General features: G+C 32.6%; 1 protein-coding gene across 4 annotated transcripts in view; it reads left to right on the top strand.

Annotated features, from left to right (window-relative positions):
• The window catches only part of LOC113503391 (synaptic vesicle glycoprotein 2B-like), a 44,196-nt gene that overhangs the window by 11,043 nt on the left and 14,518 nt on the right, over window positions 1-18,635 (top strand). The window contains exon 1 of one of the 4 annotated variants that reach the window (XM_026885323.1): window positions 8,438-8,737. The exons of 2 other annotated variants lie outside the window; for them this stretch is intronic. The gene's annotated coding sequence lies outside the window, so the exon portion shown is untranslated. Of the gene's footprint in view, window positions 1-8,437; window positions 8,738-16,981; window positions 17,026-18,635 lie in introns of those variants that run through there. One more of the 4 variants, XM_026885324.1, reaches the window with a different exon arrangement.

Below are 18,635 nucleotides of genomic sequence, written 5' to 3'. Positions count from 1 at the left end.
GAACACTCAACTGGAAGCGTGCTGACTGATCTATTTTTTAAATCACGTAATCAGTAATAACTTTAAAAAGACTGTGGAAGTGAGATGGCGCTCTACACTCTTATATCCGTCTCATTCTTACGTTGTAAACAAATCTGTTTTAAGATTTGGTAATAAGGGCCGATTATAATGCAATAAATTGACCCAATAGGGTAGCAATTAAGCATTACTCAAACACATGAACCGCTAAACGCTGTACAAACGTTATCAAAACGCAATAAATATAGGAAACCGTTCAGAACAATAGGAAACACCCATTACACCCGTGCAATAAATAATGGCTGACTCTAATAACTCAGTTGCAAGACAAATGCGAGAAATATCGGTTAAAATTGTGTGATGAATGAAATATCTGTTAGATTATCCTCAGTCCGTTTTCCTTGTCTTGTCAGACCTATTATAATTATCAATAACGGTTTTTAATCTAGGCATTTTGCTCATTAAATAGTAATAAATTATTGTGATTTGCGCTTAGGGTTTCTTGTTCAAAGGGTATTACTGAGACACTGCTGTCTTACCGTCCGTCTCTCATAAAATGTATTAGTTACGATGTTGAAATTTCGTGGGCCCCTACTGATATACTGGACTTCGTGTTCGATTCCCATCCAGGACAAATGTTAGCGTGACAAATAAGATCATTTGTCCTTTGCCTTGTAATTTCTCTAAAATATGTATGTATTTAGAAATGTCTAAGTAAGTTTATAAGTATTTAGTATCTACTCATAACACAAGCTTTGCTTGGTTTGACACTAGATGGCGTTGTGTTAATGTTGTGGATTTGAATATTTAAGTAGTAAAATCTGAAGAGATCTTAACAAACATGGTATTATAGCCGTTTTTATAGATAACAGTAAAGAGCCCTTCGTGTTTATGTCCGACTCGCACTTGACCGGCTCTTACAGTTTTCTTAAGATTGTTTAAATGTTTTCTAGGATTAAGGCGTAACCATTCTATTGTGATTTACTATTCAATTTTTAATTAAAGTAAATTAACTGCGATTTACTTAGTTTAATGGTGTCCTTAAAGGCATTTTGTAGGCGTTCTTGGTACTTACAATATCAGCCTATATACGCCCTTAGGCCTGTTTTAACATTTCTAAAATCAATCACTTAAAACATAGAATCCCGGAGTCATAAACATTTCAACGTCAACATCAGCCTGTAAATCTATGCCTAAGCTAGCATTGCTTCTTTCCATTAACAAAGGAACGAGCATTACTAAGGCAATTTAAAAAAAAATATTTATTTATTTAAACATATTAATTGAATAACACCTTCATATTAATTTAATTAATGTATAATCGGCTCGTGTCTGCAATAAAACTGTCTCGTAATAATCTGCAAACGTGTTGGATAGCGTCACAAGTCGAGACAAATCACATGCAAATATCCATACATTGCAATAACGAGTTCTTTGAATGAATAATTATTTATTAAATTGTCACCTTATTACCCACTTTAATTTTAATATAATATGACCCAAATAGTTATAGAAGAGAAAGTCTAGTTTGGGGACAGCTTTCTATAGAAATACCTCGAGACAAGAATGGTGTAGGTATATGAGATACCACATTGTTTTACCATTAGCTGTCATCGTTGTGTTGTTTTTTTTTTTCAATTTTAAACATGATCCTAACAAATAATTCTTTGGCTCTGAATTTAAGATAAAAATGGGCAAGTAGAAGGCAGACTCGCGACACTGAAGGTTCCGTACGAATAGAATAAAGGAATACTTTTAGTTTTTGTTATTATAGCCGCATTAGGAATCCATTCTGTGAAAATTTCAAGTCTAGCTCTCATGGTTTAAAGTTCCTCTCAATGTTCTGAGGTAACGGAAATAAAAAAAAAAACCACGAATTGAGAATCACCTCCTTTTTGAAGTCGGTACAAAATATTCAATTGTTTAACTAGTTGGGTATTTTAGTCTGTAATATCTGGGACCCTAACACCTCTAAGAGCAAGTCTGGTGCATTTGTGGAAGCGTAATGAAACTCGACATAGTGTAGAGCACCGTCCCGATTGCACTATTACCGAAGATTCACTTTAAAACGTGGATGTAGGCCCTTGGGTATTTAATATTTCGTTAAGCCCTAATAAAAAAAAAATGTTTAAGCGGGACAACGCAGTACACTCTGTAGCGCGGCATCTCTCTTTCACACTCACAATAATGTTACATGAAGATGTGGTTCTAGGAATTCCGACTTTAAATCTAAGTCAAGATCAAAATAATCTACTATTCGGAAACGTCTGTTCATCGAGGATGCACTGTACAAAACGGAAAATAATGAATCGACTTGTGAATTAAATACTACGATAGTGAAGGAAAAATTAAATTAATTAATTTACTGTTAAGGAAAATAATTAATTGTTAAACTATTCAATATCTAATGATTTTAATTGAATATTAACTAAACACTGAAGTAGAAAATCTAGTCTACAATTTTCGTGACAACGGGGAAGAAAAGGGGAAAAAGTCCGTAAATAATATGAACAAGGCATAATAACTAAACGCCTTGTCCATTCCGACACATACACATAAATAACAAGCTTTTATTTACTTATCGTTCGAAATTCAAATAATAAGCTCAAAATTCTACACAAAGAGGCTGGAATCTGAATTAGGTAAAACCTTTTTAACAGAATACCGTAGCAAACCTCCTTTCTCAAAAAAATAAAAAGTAACAAATGTTTAGTTCACTTTATTAATAAATCTTTATTATAAAGTTTTGTACATTCATACGTATTGCAGTAGTATTTGATCAGCCTTCACCTTGCGTCGTCAGACAGCCGGGCACGGGTTGCACGAGGTCGCCCTGTCTGTCCAACCGTTCGTATACAAGTAGTAAACTGTACATTGTATATAGCACTGGAAAATAGTTTTCTAAGAAAGGAGTTTAATTTAAAAACTTAAAACTGGAATAGAATACTTCGTTTATGAAAAGTGAGATGTATTGATTGATTGATTTCTGATCCCTACATTTTTGACCCAAAATTTTTTTATTAAAAAAAAGTTAAACTAAATTAATAAAGTTTTCGAATTTCAATTCGGCTGCAGGCTTTTGGATCACCGCCTGCTGGCAGCATTGCCACGTCGAATGGCAATGCAAATCCTCTGCTCAATATTCAAAAAAAGGAACGAATTCAAAGTTTGAATTATCTCTGTTCGAAACAATAGATAAAAGCAAATTAAATCAATTATTGTCATTTGGAATGAACACAAATAACAAAATCAAAACGTTTTCCTGCTATCAATCAGTCCTGTTGCCTCAATACCGTTTAAAAAACAAGATTGATATTTTCGCAATCACCAATTACTGTAATAACTGTTTGAGGGACCTTTCTGCTCTAGGGTTTTGGGTTCCGTACGTAAAGGGTAAATCTGAGTGTTATTAAGGCTTCGCTGTCTGTCGCTAGGTTGAATTTTATGGACCGAGATAGATACTTGAAGTGTTCGTAGATAATGTATTTCTGTAGGCGTCATGCAAATGCAACAGTTTTTTTTATTATTACCATTTAAAATATACAATAAAAACATTGATATACATAGCGTTCAAAAAACTACAAAAGTTTGCAATTAATGCTACTTAATAAAAGCTCCGATACAATTCACTCCACAATATTTTGTGCCATTTTATAGATTATCGTAGTAATGGTACGGAATACTTTCACATGCAAGTCCGATTTGTCACTGGCCGGTTAGATCTTAAGAGACCATTAAAAACATTTTCAAAATTTTTGAGGACGTGGTGGTAGACTGTTTTTTTGAACATCAACACCGACGAAATTCTATGACAAAAATATGGGTACTTTGAATCAAAGTAGGTTCTAAGTATCAAATATAATATTTGTCAACTTACTTATTAATGACTTCATTCTAAGTAAACGCTTAAGGGGAAGTACCAAGTACACTTGTCAAGCGAATCGTTTACTGTTGACTAATATTTGGTTAATTTATCAATTCAGAAATATATTTGTTTAATTCCTGATGTGATCGTATGATTGGATAAGTTGATGTTTTTTTTTAATGTAATCAGTAATGATTACAACACTAACATTAACATATTGTGAGTACAAGTACCACGGGAATTATGACGTGAGCAGGGATATTTAATAAAGTCAATTAATAATAATTGATGCTTAAGTCTAGACCACAGACCTAGACAATGGTTGTAAAAAACTGAGGAGCTTCGGAAGCTTAAAAAAGGTTTTGGTATAACTATTCTATTTTTTCTTAAATAGAGACACGCGTAGGTACTCTTTCTGGCGTTGACATTTAATAATATTAAAAAAAAAACAATTATGTTCCCTTTTCAAATTAGATTTTAATACCACCATCGCCAAAAAATATCAAAGGATCTCATTGACTCTCTTGGTGCGCTATTTATATGTGGAGGAAAAACCCTAGTCTAGAGGGCATAGTGATTTCCAAAGGAAAAAAGCAATACAGTAGTACATATATGAACATATTGACAAAGTGATGGACGTCATAAAATCAATGTGAATTACTTGAAATGGAAAATTGTTGACATCGATTATTTAACACTTTGTGAAGACTATTACAAAAGGAGAATTCACTTTTGTGTTTGCTTGTACACAGAGGTGTGCTAACAGTTTTGTGGTTATTATTTCATATATTCTTTTTCCCGTAAGCATCAAACATGGATAGATCAAATTGCTACTAAGAGCTATTTATTGCAATAATTTACCTTTAAGTTTTTTTACGCCTACATAGTAAAATACACCCATTCATTGTTAAAAACAGATGTCAGAGTTAATTGCTACCATGGGCACTTCAAAAGTTCTTAATTAATTTTTGCGCGTACTCTCCTAGCTTTTAGTAGTGTATTAAAAACAAAATACTAGTTAAAAGAGATCACCTTTAAAAAAAAAACAAATAAAATTGCAACTCATAACGATTTACATTTTTAATTTCATCTAAATATCAGTTCGTAAGTGGCTATTTGATTTTGTGTAACATAACAAACAATAAAGTAGAACCATTTTGGACATAATGTGCTTTATACGTATCCAAAAAATTGTTGTCTCGCCATAATAGGTTTAATCATAGGATTGGAAAACGAAGACCCTAGATCCATTATCATCTGAAAAAAGTACAAACGTAACCTTGCGAGTTAGAACTTATAATTATTAATATTTGCAAATTAGGACATTAACAGCATTACGTATTCAAATGAGAGAAGATAAATCTGTTTACCTTAATGACAATCGGGTTAATGTCTAATACATAAATCAAAAGGTCAGATTAAAGTTTAGTAGAAATCTAGATCTAGGAATTTCAAGCGATAGCGTGACCTGTAACGCAGCTGAAGGCAGGCACTTAGCCACCATTAAAACTCAATAACGCACTTTAAAAGGATTGCAACATAAACAATTATTTACCCTATTGATACAGTGTAACAGGCGACAAATAATTAACGAACTTTTAATTGTACCGATTTTAATTACATTTCCTTTTTATTATTACCTCTTTATCACCTTCTAAGATTTGCAAGGCTAAGTGTGAAATATGACGCTAATTACGATGTCAAATAATAACGTTTATAACCTAATTATACAATTATGAGTTTAACCTTTTTGGTTGTTTTATTTTCTTTTAATTTATCAATTAAGTTTTTTTTTTAACTTAATTATATTTATTCGGCTTTTTGCTTTTACTTACCTTGTTTTGTCTCCTTTTGCATTCGTTCATTGCTATGGAAATTACATCAGTGTCAGCTCAAAAACCGGACAAGTGCGTGTCTGACTCGCGACACGGATGGTCCCGCATGGTGACAGACGAACGGACAGACAGTGGAGCCTTAATAATGAGATTCCTTTTTCACCTTCTGAAGAACCGTGTTGAACATTGTCCCTAAGTATCATACAGTCTTTCGCAAAAACACGTTTTAGGCTGTCACCAAATAAAATCTTACTCAGCCGTTAGATAGCTCTTACGCCAGAATAAATTCATAAAATAAAAACTTAATCTTGATAATTAAAATCCTTACGATCTTAATATAATTAGAACAGTTTTCAATATATCCTGGGGACTCTACCTTTACCCGATACTATTCAAACAAAATACGAACACCTTTGTTAAAGACGGCTTCCTTCCCCACTTATCATGTCAGTAACATCAAATTTGACAAGTATAAATATTTGAATATTGATCTTTTTTTCTTTTCGTGACTTACATATTAGCAACAATGTATGGCCAGTATTCAAAAACATTTATGTTTGATAGCTTTCTCACTTTAGACCACGATTACTAGCCTGGGTTAAGGATGTTAAAAAAAAACCAATAAATAAAATAGTGATTTTCCAGACATGATATGTAAATTCTCAGATAGGACTTAAACCTGGGCAAACTGTAACTACCGATATCTCGATTCTAAACAAGCATAGTGGAAACGCAGCCTTAGGCATCAACGCACCTGCGCCTTTAGCATTGGTGTGCATACATCCTAATACAAGCCTCTACACCCAAGTGATATTTTGGCAATATAGATAGCGTTTAAAAAAAGGCTGTGACTTAGGGAAAATTGCCATTTCCCTACATTTCAGCGGGTTTATCCGAAAGGATTACGGCCTGGTACTTAGAGGGATCAGAGATTTAGTCAGTAAAAATTGACATAGGTACCTCTACCGCTCCATCCAAAGCGGGAGTAATTTCATGATTTCCCATGCGAAAGAAAAACCTACTTTTGAGCGATTTTGATTGACGTCAACAATTAGAAATAACACTTATCAAGAGGAGTAGAACGTAACTATTAGAACTGTGCACATAAGTCGCCTGTAAATATTATACATGTCTTTTAAGATGTGACAAGAAAGTCGACCTAGACAATTAATCTTGATTGCCTGGCGCCAATTTATGTAGATCATTTTTTGTGTATATTTTGAACTATAAGTGGTCAGCAAAAAATAATGTTTATTTATCTTTTTAAAACTGGACAACCAAATGAGATTTCTGAGAAACTAGACAGATGGATCGCGATATATTTTTGGGATATTTCGTACCGAATCGTATTTTCGGCTCTCAACATCGTAAAAAGAGAAAAACATGTAGAATTACTAAAATAAAATCTTTTAACCGAGTTATATGCAAATAAATATTTTTGTTTAAACAAAAAACAGTAAAAAAAAATGTTTTGTTGATTTCAATACGAAATATGATTTTACTACATGCATTTAAATAGATTTGATTTATTTAGTTTCAGTTGTAAAAACAGTATGATGTTAAATACCTTGATTCCAATATTTTTATATAAGTTGTTTACTGAGAATTTTCATGGTTGTTTCATTCTGGTGTTATATTTACAATAAACACTATCGATTACGTATATAAAACGGGGTACAAGGAGGCTCCAATGTCAATAAAAAAAGTTTGTCCTCCGAGTGTCGAACTCAGAACGTCAAGAGTCGTACTCTATACATGTGGTGACTAAACCATTGTGGTTTATAAAAACTTACTTATTAATTAAAAGACAATGATCCACTATTGTTCAAGTGTAAATTTTCTCACACGCGTAAAACGTAACGGTAGCGTAAGTTAAACGTAAGTATTTGATGTAATTTATGATTACGACTTATAAAGGGGTGGGCAGAAATTGAAATAAATTGCGTTCCCATTGAATATGCGAAAAAATTGAAAATGTTATTATATTTCAATGTTTTACCGGTTGATAATTTATTTATTTACAATTTATGTACACACAATATTACATATGTTAACAACATTAAAACAGTATAGTACCTACAATGATTCAAATAAAGCAGGATTCTTAGATTTACTGACATTATCTTACCTTGATTTGAATCCACACTCTAGGTAACACAAATTCGGTAAGATAACCATTAAGTCACTACGACCAAGTCGCGTAGCGTGAGAACTTTACATAGATAAATAGTATTACTACCTAAGTGATGGTAACAAACCCCATTAATTAATTATTTTGGTAATAAATTACGAAATTAACAAAACACATTAGAATTATTGACAAAAACAAGTAAATAAAATGTAATCTATTACGATGGCAATTTTATGTTAAAAAACGATATTAGTTTTGTTTTTGATTATTTATTGATAAGTCGTAGTTCCGTCTATAAGATGAATAACCCGTTCTTTATAATTAATAGATCGTTGTATATTCAGGAATGATACAGGAAGATATTTCCTAGTAAGCAATAATGAAAAGATGACACCTTGAAGCTAAACGTTTTTCCTATTTGCAAGACACCAATCGATTAATAGCTCGCGGAACTAGAACATTGCAACCTTAAAATAAGTTAATTATCAGAAACTATATGAGAGTGGGGCGGAGTTCGTCGGGAGGTGCAAAACTGTAGGCGCAAGGCTTCGGGCGTCAGAATACCGCGCTGCGTCTGATCGAGCACACGTCTCACGCCGCCGCGCCGCTCACCACACGCACTCGCCACCACAACAAACAGTGCACAATCTGTAAGACACGCTCACCAGAGTCCTAGGAATCCTCAGCTGCCCACACCATCCCCCTATGCGGACAAAACCCCCAAGTGACGTGAAATGTTCCCCAAAAGTGTTATTTGACGCGAGTTTTAAACATTTTTCGTGTTTTTCGTGACGTTCTATATTTCTTCAACAGTTTCACGAAAACATGCTCGTATTTGGAACTTTTAAAGTTAGTTTTTTGTTTTAACGCACGTGCAGTATTATTTTGGTAAGCAAATCTTTTTGTTACTTTATTATTTTAACAACATCGGTGTGTGTAAAAAATGTGTTCTGGTCGAGTGGTCAGACGTCTAAAATTCAGTTGGAAACGAACGAAATTAGTATTAAGTACGTTATCGGTGCATTGAAATGGATTTGAATAGTGCTCGCATTATAATTAATATAACCACATCAATTACTCATTGTATTCATGGCGATTAACAACAAACTGAAAATATCCACTTTAAAAAAAACAAATTCTCAATTACGTACACATCAAAATCAAAAACTCTACAACATTACTCAATCCCATACATCATCCTAAAATATCGTCCAAAAAGAATGTGTCAGTGTCCAAATAATTGCAATGTCAACTTGTGGTGTTGTGTTGCAAATTAAGGCATTCATTGTGATTTTTTATTGTGCTGCCGGTGCTGAGGTTGGGTACAGAGTAACAACCTTCATATATTTGTTTGATATCATGCTTATGACAAACTTCCAAAATCAATTGATACATTTTCCTCCTAACTCATTATAGAAATAGTCAAAAACCAAGACGAGAATTCAATCAAATTCAAGAGACGTTCTTGTATCCTACTATTTCTGGTATACCTAATATTGAACTTCATGTATATCCCTCTAATATGCAACATTATATACAAACTTTTTACTCAATTTGTAATTTTTCATTCACTACATAATACGTAATAACAGCTGTATCACGTAACACGCGCACGTTGCGGTGTTTGTGCTACTGGCCGCTGACAGCCCTCACCATACCAATTATGAGTGCTATAGGCTAAATACTCCATACGAGGGATGACTGGTGACTCCCATGTTAGACAAAATATTGATATTACTCACAATAGACGCTACTACATACGTTCACACATGCAACGCGCATGTGTGCGTACTGTTTGTACACCCGATCATAAATGAACTTGACATTTAAGTGAAGTTACAAGTTTAAATTAAAAATTATTTTCGGACGTGCCACAGTCGTTTGTTTATAGCAATTATATCTGCTCGTTTACATGCAAAAAGGTTAATGTTTTTAGAGGAACTTTTTTTTTGTATCAAAGTTTGCATTGGTGCACAATTTAACGCATTGTAGTTTTCGTGATGAGATCAGAATGATTATTGAAATTTATTATTTACGATTTACTCACGATTTTCCTTCATGCCCAATTTCTGTGTGTTCTTAACAATTTTTTAAATGTTTAGTTATTCATCCAATTTAATTGGAATACTTCGACCAACAGTTGAGCGGGAACTCTGCCAAAATAACATACCTTCCATACAATTCTCTACTACTTACGACTTTTTTTAAATATTAATGGGAAGCAAAGTTCTAAGTTCTGAAGTCCTTAGAAAACTCGTTCGGCAAAAAGAAATCTGTATTCACGTTTAATATTTATTTATTAAAACAAAAAAAATGTTCTTGATATGGACGTCATTGTCAGTCGATAATCAAGTCAACTTTAATTGTGTTGCTCTATTTTGTTCACGGCAACTAAAGAAAAAGCCTCCGTCATGAAAACCTAATTGATTCACTTTAAATAGCTTAAGTAGAGCACGAACATAACCAAAGTAATATTTATTTAATCAGAAAATTAATAATTTAAACACTATCAAATTAACAAACAAAAAACTTTGATAACAACTTTAGCAATAAACTTAGCATGCGTTTTAATTTAAATATTGATGAATCTCATTAAAATCGGTCAATCAAACATAGCATAGCTACTTCATATTGTTCCAACAAAAAAAACCGAATTCAAATTAAAAAAATACATTGAACCATACTTAATAAAAATTCTAGCCTAAAGTTCTGAGGTAAAAAACATAAAAAGCCAGACGAATTGAAAACCTCCTTCTGTTTAAAGGCGGTTAAAAAACTCTACCATGATTAAGTTTCGGAAATGTTTTGGTGTCTACAGGCTACGGCCTTACTTTAGGGCCCGTAGGTCGACAAGTGACCTACCCACTGACGCGGAAGTCACATGCAATAATAACAGCACTATATCAATATATCTCATACATTGCACATACAGACATAAAGGCATATACTTCAAAGGCCACTTACATACTAGTGCTTATAAGCCCACGAGCCAACTTTCTAAAATTAAGTTTCAAAAATGTTCAGTGTTTGAAACCACTTTGTGGTTTAGTTTCAAAAACATTGTTTTTTTTTTAAATAAATCACAGTGAGGTTTACTTTAAATAAGAGATGATATAGGGATGCTGAAAAGTATGAAAATATAACTAACACTTCTCGATTAGAAGTATGAATATCCAAGACGATAAATCGGTGAGGGGCTCAAGCAACCCCTTCTAAATGTTTTTTTTTGGTGATTCACAGACAAATGTTGTCCAATCCATTATAATCACATATGAGTAATAATTAAAGCCACTCAGATACATAGTTCAGATACAAACTATCCAGAAATAAAGAATTTCAAAGTTCCAAAATCCCTTTCCCGATTTTTTTCTTATCTCTACATTTAATTACACATTATGTTTTTTACTTACTTTGTTCGCAGTTCATAATAAACTTCCTATACGGTGCGATATGTTGTGACAATTGATTAATTAGATTTTTGTAACAAAATATAATTAAGAATTAAGTTACGTCAGTAGTCTAAAATAAAGATTTTATCTAATCTTTCAAGGTTAGAAAACGGAGATAGGTTTTTTTATTAAATCTCATTTTACGTTGGTTCTCTTGGTTTTTTTTTTATTTAATTTAATATATTAGAATTTTGTTTTCAGTTTCGCCTTTTACATTTTAAAGTTCGAACCACATAATAAAGTTCCATATTCAATTGTCCATAAACTTTTTTTTCTTTTAACTCCTAAAGTATAAGTATTATCAGTATTCTGCCATGATCATTGATCAAGTCAGGTGGAGAATCAATCGGCATGTTGATAGTTACTACCTTCGTATATTTATATAATATGTACTTGCTTTGCTAACTGCACCGCACCAACGTACACAACTACATAATGAAATCTTTAGCAGTACAGCTGGTTCATGAGCTTGTTCACTTAATGACAAATGTGAAAATTCGGACGAAGTAATGAACACAAAAATGCTTAGACCAGGGCAGTTCTTTGAAGAACGTCCTTACCTTTTTATGTATCGGTAATGCAATATCAGCTAATATGTGCATAATATTTAGCATGTAAAATAAAAAAATAAAAATTTTATGTTCACACGTCGACTCTTCTTCTTCGTACAGTTTTTTTTCAAACTAAAGTAAAGCTTGTGCCTATTGTTATGTTACTGAAAGTATAAAAATCCGTCAATTTTCTTAATGTTTGCAACAAACAGCACCTTCAAAATTTCTACGTTTGATTCACCTATATTTAATCTAGTATGTCTTTATAATAGATTCATAAACAGCTCTACTATTATGCGGAAAGTTATCTAGATCAGTCGAGCAGTTTCCGAGGTTATTATCTCAGTACAAGCCACAGATTATATAAAAATGTCTGCCATTGTGTGCGTTGCACAATGCACATGTTAGCTCTTAGATATTGTAGATACTACATACTATGCCTTAATTATGTCTAGACTGTTTCAACTGCGTTTTTGTATTAAATGTTATTAATGACCTGAAAATGATGAATTTCGTTTGAAGTATATGCTAAATCGAATACCTACAAATTCCTTCATAGTCAACATTTATTCCTTTGCCAGGTTTGAATTTTAATAAAAAAAAAAAACAAACACGATCTACAGTATTGCCTTATAAAGTCAACATTTAATAAAATACTCATGTATTTTACCTATTATTATACTAATGGTTCAATGTACAATAATCAGGTTTTCCCATTTATTTAAATTCAATAATTTATTACCTGGTGGTATATCAATCTGCTGCAATATTATTGCGGTGTAATTATTATAAAACATACAAGAAAACACGTGTTATAAGGACGTGGTTTTAATAACAGTGGTAAACCTTCCATTTATCAGTTAAATGTTTATTGAACTTCTACTTTCTGAACAGACGGTTTCAAATCAATTTATTTCAAGTGTACAAATTTTTGACACATTTTTACAAGTTGCATATAAAAAGTGCTGCTAGTTGTATATAAAAAGCTGTTAAAACATGAACAGGCAATGTTCTCATCTCTATAAAAAAATACTCTTCTTTTGCTGAGAAGCAAGGATCTTAATAAGCCTTATTATGAATAAATGCAATTAAAATAAAAGGGTAAGGATATTTAGCTTAGTTAGTAACTAGTATTGCTAATAAGTTGGCTGCAACTTGCTGAAATTATAGCTGAAACTATTTTTTGCACTGCAGTCATGCAATCACGCACACACAATTAGTTTATGATTTAAGATTTTATTTGAAGAAGTTGAGTCTTTATTAAAAAATAATATTTTTCTTAAAATATTTTTGAATACGTTGATAAATCCAGAAAAACAGAATGAAGTTTTACTTAACCCAAAAAGCATTGACCTGATCTAAAAATCAATAAAATTCATAAATTTCAAAAGCAAAGTATATACAAAGAAAAAAACATCACTAATAGTATAATAAAGTAATTAGTAAAAATAATATAAATATTTAATAGCGCCGATCCTTAAATCTGGGCGCAGCGTCGCGTGTTTGACAGTTAACCCTGAGAACGATACCTAATATCACTGACCGTCCTTACTCGGCATAACGATGTCTGCCCATAACTCCGTTCGATACACGTGATTCAGTTACGAAATATCACGTTTAATATCAATAACCTGTTACTGGATTCACAATAACAGATACCTGCACATCACTATCAATTAAACATCGCATTTTTTGAAAATAGAGTAAAAGATTGTTTCCAATAAACAAAACAAAAATATTCATTTTAAATCAGGTCATTAAACCTCTTTTTGAACAAAACGAAACAATGAAAACAACGATCGTATTTAATACTTACTTTGTTGTTTTTTCCTTTTTTGAAGTTAATCGATCGATTTGTTGGATATTGACCTGTATATTTAACTTATGTTGTTTAAAGACTAGGTTTTATAGAAAATAGGATGAAATCTGACACAACTCAAATACGTCTTTACTTTTATATTATAGCCTACCTAAAATACGCATAGTACAACATAATACGGACTAGGAAGAATGAATCAAAGGACCGTGATATGTCCGAAACCTACGCCAGATTTACTCTGCAACCTTGTTAAATGCGTGACAAAAGACACTTGTCCAAATCCGGCACTGTCACCACACCTATTTAATTCACAACCAGACACATTTCTAAACGAATGTCACAGTTGTAATACCATATCTCTATTATTTGATTAAACAAATAGGTTGCTTACTGTAACCTAGAAATGATAAATAAAAAACAAAGTAATAAGGTTACAATATCGACGCTATAACTATATTATTCGTATCTTTGACAAGTGGAATATGTTTCATATTTAACTACAATAGTTATAATAGTGGACCATTAAGGAGACAGGACTGCCCGCCACAAAGGTCTCATACGACTCTACATTTCCACGACTCACTGCTCTAATAAATCACACTTATGTCAATCCTTGAGAAACTCAGCCTCGGCTCACGTGTTATTTCACTTGAGCTTTATTATTTATTTCATCATAACGATCATAATACTTTATATCTTACTTTATATATCGTATCACAGGACCCAGTTTTGGTCTTTTGATAATTATAATAATGAATAGGCTTAAAATGAGGTACAATTATATTGGAAACCTTGGCTCTTGAGCTGGGCGAGTCCTGTGTTACAGGAGCCAGTCTTCAACAGTTTTTGAAACAATTTGTATGCAATCAAATCAAAGTAGATACTGATAGGTATTCCACAACGTACAGCTAAACCTGAGCTCATATTTAACGCTCTATATTTTTCTGTATGATGAACGTGTGATGTTATGTGACATGGTCCTATGTGCTGTCAGTCGTCCGAACAGTACTCACACACAAGTACGCACGTACGAAACTAGAACGGCTACAATAAACGTTCGGTTCAATGCAACTATTGAATAGAATAAACTTTTCAAATTCTCGATGAATGGCGGCCGAACTGCATCGTAACCTTATAACCTTCACAGCGTTTTACTCGTTAATACTGAAGCGTATTCCAAAAAGTATTTAAGTAATGTTTATTTTTTTGTAGTTTTTCCTCTCGTCTCTGGTCACAGGTATTACCAAAAGGAAATAGATTTAAATCGTTTGCATGTTATTCATGTAATCTACTTGATGACGGCGTGTTGTGAGAGGGATTGATTGAGTGCCCTCTCGATACCTACAATAATACGTTTTAAGCGCATTAACCATGTTTTCCTGTACTGTTTTATAGTCGTTTATAATCATAATGGTCATTTTCTCAGAATTGTTAAGAACTCTTATGATTACAATTATTTTAGAAATACGTTTTTTTTTGATGTAATAAACTGGTAAATTACAGATGGTACTAAAGTTAATTTGTTTCAAGGCGTCTCAATTTAAATATGTTAACATAAATGCATATTATCAAATATCAATCAAGTCGCAATTAAGAAACCGGTCAGGTGCGAGTCGGACTTGAGACACCTAGAGTTCCTTACAAATAGACCAAATAAAATCATTTTTTCAGAATAAAATTCTTTCCAATAATCATCTAATTTATCCCTGCTATCCTGGAATAGCAGGAGCTGTACGTGAGCAGACGAAGATAGATCTAGTTCTCGTGTAATTGGGGAGGCCTATGTCCAACAGTGGACGAATATGGGCTGACGATGATTATGATGATAATCCTCGAATTTGTAGAGGCGGCAACAAATGTTTAGCCATAAGGGCTAAGCGCTCATGAGCTACAGCTTGGTAACAAAGAGACAAACGGCCAGACGGACAGATTGCAGATCGGTAGTTATAGTGATCCATATGCAACCCTAAAAACCAGATAGATACTGTATCACCTTACGCTCTGAATTAAAAACTAAGATACAATTGCTAACATAGCATGTTACATGCAATGCCAAGGATTATATCTGAGTACGTCTCACTGTAACATATTACCAGACAATCAACAAGTACACTGCAATATGCAAATTAAACAATTAATTACGTCCACTTCAAATGCGGTTTCATATTTATTTCTTACGCGCCTATATTGGTTGACGGAAATCTTTGATACTTACAAGTTATGTGCAATATTATCTGTTTCTACCATTTTAGCTTACAAACATTAAGTACCTTTACCTTATAATTACTGGTTTTCTTTTGGATTCCTTCTTTTTGAGAAACTTAATCGATTAAAGATCTTCTTATGACGGAAAACTTAGGTTTCAATCGCGTACACAAACACCAAAAGTGTAGACATTGTATTGTTGTATAATAAAAAACGGCAGGTCTAGCAATTAAAAAATGAACATAATTTTGATCTAAAAACTGACAGTGTTAAGTAAACACATTTTTAAGTGATACGATAATGATAGAGATATAAAAATAAATATCTTTATCTCTTTTCCACAGCTGACCTGTGGTTGCTAGTACTGGTGTTAGTTAATAATACGGCCGAGCCAAGTCTGAGGGCAACTCGACGCGCGGTGACGCCTGTTTCCCGCCTTTTGTTGTCGCACAACATGGCGCACATGTCAAAACTATCATCTTAGTTGAACGTAGAATTTTACAACACGCAGTGTACGCAAAGTATTAATTAAAAGTAGGATTTGGTATAATTTGTGAACAATTATTTAATTAGTACCTACCTTTTAATTAATTTATGACAAAAAATAACTCATGCACCATTTAAATAGCCTTTACGTATTTACTTAGATCTCCTTTAATATGCTGTCGAGTAAAAGACTCCATAATTACTTGTGTATCAAATACATCTACTTTTGTATCTGTCATCTTTTGTTTTTATCCTTCAGCTACGAAAAATTGGCTCACGACTCACGAGTCACGTGTCGTCGTGTTATTCGATGCATCTGATGATCTTTTGTTTGGCGGGAAAAATTGTTACCATCTATAATAATGTTTTCCATTTAAAATGCAAGTGTCAATATAAAATTTTCACGGCGATGACGAAACATGTGAAACGGTTGAACTAATATTGACTGCATTCTTAATAGTTAGTTCAGATGCTTAATTTCATCTCGATTCGTCTTGAATTAATTAGCATTAAGAATGAAACGTAAAAAGAGGTATTTATACAGTTTGGAACTGCTTTGCTATCGGATAAATTGCGCTGTACATTGATCTTGCCCGCAGACGACTCTAATAGCTTGCCCCGGTATTTCGAACTAAGTTGTCGTTATTTCAAACTGAAAGAATCTTGGTATGTTGAAATTTTCTCTTGTTATTTTTTAGTTATTGATTTAAATATAATAATATTTTATTAACGTTATGAATATTTATTTATTAAATCAGTTCAATCGTTTCCTCGTCATAGTTTCCTGGCGTCTATTACATTATTCATATACCAAATAATACAAGTTTTATCTGTAAAAAATCACTATTCTTGTTTGAATAAGGCAATGAACTTCCATCATATGTCCGTAGTACTTCTCGTGAGTAGTAAAATAAAATAATAATTAATTATAAATTAAAACGAAGTTCATATAATTAACATTGAACAATGATGTTTAAACTCAGACGGACAATATTTGTGTATAAATAAGAATTAATTTAATTTGTCACAGAGCGCGTGACTCTCGCTTTTATCAAATAATGATCTGCAGATCATAAGATGTTTACTTTTTAAATATAGTAAAATAACAAGATACATTTTATATTATAATTTAATTATTTTATAATTAATTTTCCTTGTATTTAAATATTTCTGTCGATGCACCTCTAGTCATTGGTTGTTAAAAGTTGTAACAGATGGTAGCGTTGTGACCTTTTTATTTATTCAGTGCTTTGTTATTTATTAATTTTATTGGAACTGAATATTTTTAGCAAAAGGTTTGTTTTTCTTCGTTCTTTCTTACATTTATGAATTTCAAAATCACAATGCAGCAATGAGACAAAACAAGGTGTTATAGGTAACTAGCTTGCATGACAAAAATATATTTTGTTTTTGTCCGCGGAAATAATATTTTGTTTGTAGTATACTCAATCGGATACTGAAATGTTGGACAGCAAATGCGTCAGTTGTCCGAAATAAAACAAAATTATTACAATCTATAAAACATCCAATAAACTTATAAAAATAAATATCAATTCGTATTTCGCTAAAACCGACATCAATTCGGCAAATATAAAAATAAAGGCGAATTTTTGTATGCAATGTTTCTTAAGGGGAATGCGCTTCGTCTTAACGCGTTTTCAACGTTCTTAAGCGGAAGACTACATTAAAGTAAAGGCACTACAGTCATGCAATCTCACCTCCTTTCAGAAGAAATTTTAAATTTATTACGCGATCGTGATTTCACACATCAATAAACTATTCTTGAAAGCGGTCGATCAAAGGCATTTGAATAAAGCTTCAATACTTCAGATAGTTTTAATAAAACAAACAAGACTCTCCTTAAGATATTTTTGCATAAGATATCTGCTATTACTTCAAGATACATCTCTGTACAGAAAACTCCATTATTTTTATGATCCAAGCTCACGTCATAATTTCAATGTTAAGCTATAAAACCCGATTGATGTTCCGAATTTAGAACAATTTCACATGGCGGGGGAAACGGACGATTTTTTGCTACACACAGTGTTTGCGAAGTTTTTTTGCACACAACGTGTAACCGACAATTGTGTTACGGAAAATTATAATCAATAGAACGACAATCTGAAAGATTACGTGCTCGACTCGTTACAGTTGTTGTAAACTGTGGAACAAGGGTATTGACTTACTGAACTAATTAACATGAGCGAATGTTTTTATGGTTAAAAAGAAAAAGGTTTACTTACAATAAATTAATATGCTACTTAGAACCACAC

The sequence above is a fragment of the Trichoplusia ni genome, chromosome 19 (assembly GCF_003590095.1).
Source record: "Trichoplusia ni isolate ovarian cell line Hi5 chromosome 19, tn1, whole genome shotgun sequence".
Taxonomy (NCBI): Eukaryota; Metazoa; Arthropoda; class Insecta; order Lepidoptera; family Noctuidae; genus Trichoplusia; species Trichoplusia ni.
The sequence above is the reverse complement of the archived record's forward strand: the minus strand, read 5'-3'. Positions and strand labels throughout refer to the sequence as shown.